General features: G+C 41.5%; 1 protein-coding gene across 1 annotated transcript in view; it reads right to left on the reverse strand.

The window, feature by feature from the left end:
* PDXDC1 (pyridoxal-dependent decarboxylase domain containing 1) overlaps positions 1–316 on the reverse strand; it is a gene marked incomplete at its 5' end in the record, with an annotated part of 13907 nt that overhangs the window by 10189 nt on the left and 3402 nt on the right. The window lies entirely within an intron of this gene.

Raw genomic sequence — 316 nt, forward strand, 5'->3', positions numbered from 1 at the left:
GATTATGATTGATGCTGCTTTGGGGATAGGAGAAATGGACTGGGCACGTTCTGGAGGCAATCTGAGGCTACATTTCACAACCCCAGAAATGCCACATTTATTTAAATAGAAGGGGGAATTGCTACAGTAACTTGAACTCCCAAGGCCACTAATACTCTTGGAAAAACAATTTTTACAAAAATGGCTGTTGTCACTCAGAATGATCCATGAACTATCTATTGCCCCAGAAAACTAAGCTGAATATATTTTCTATACAGTGTCAATTAAAATTGGGGGCGAGGGGGGAGCAAAATTACCAAACCCTGCGGAACAGGAC

The sequence above is a fragment of the Pterocles gutturalis genome, unplaced genomic scaffold (assembly GCF_000699245.1).
Source record: "Pterocles gutturalis isolate BGI_N339 unplaced genomic scaffold, ASM69924v1 scaffold45945, whole genome shotgun sequence".
Taxonomy (NCBI): Eukaryota; Metazoa; Chordata; class Aves; order Pterocliformes; family Pteroclidae; genus Pterocles; species Pterocles gutturalis.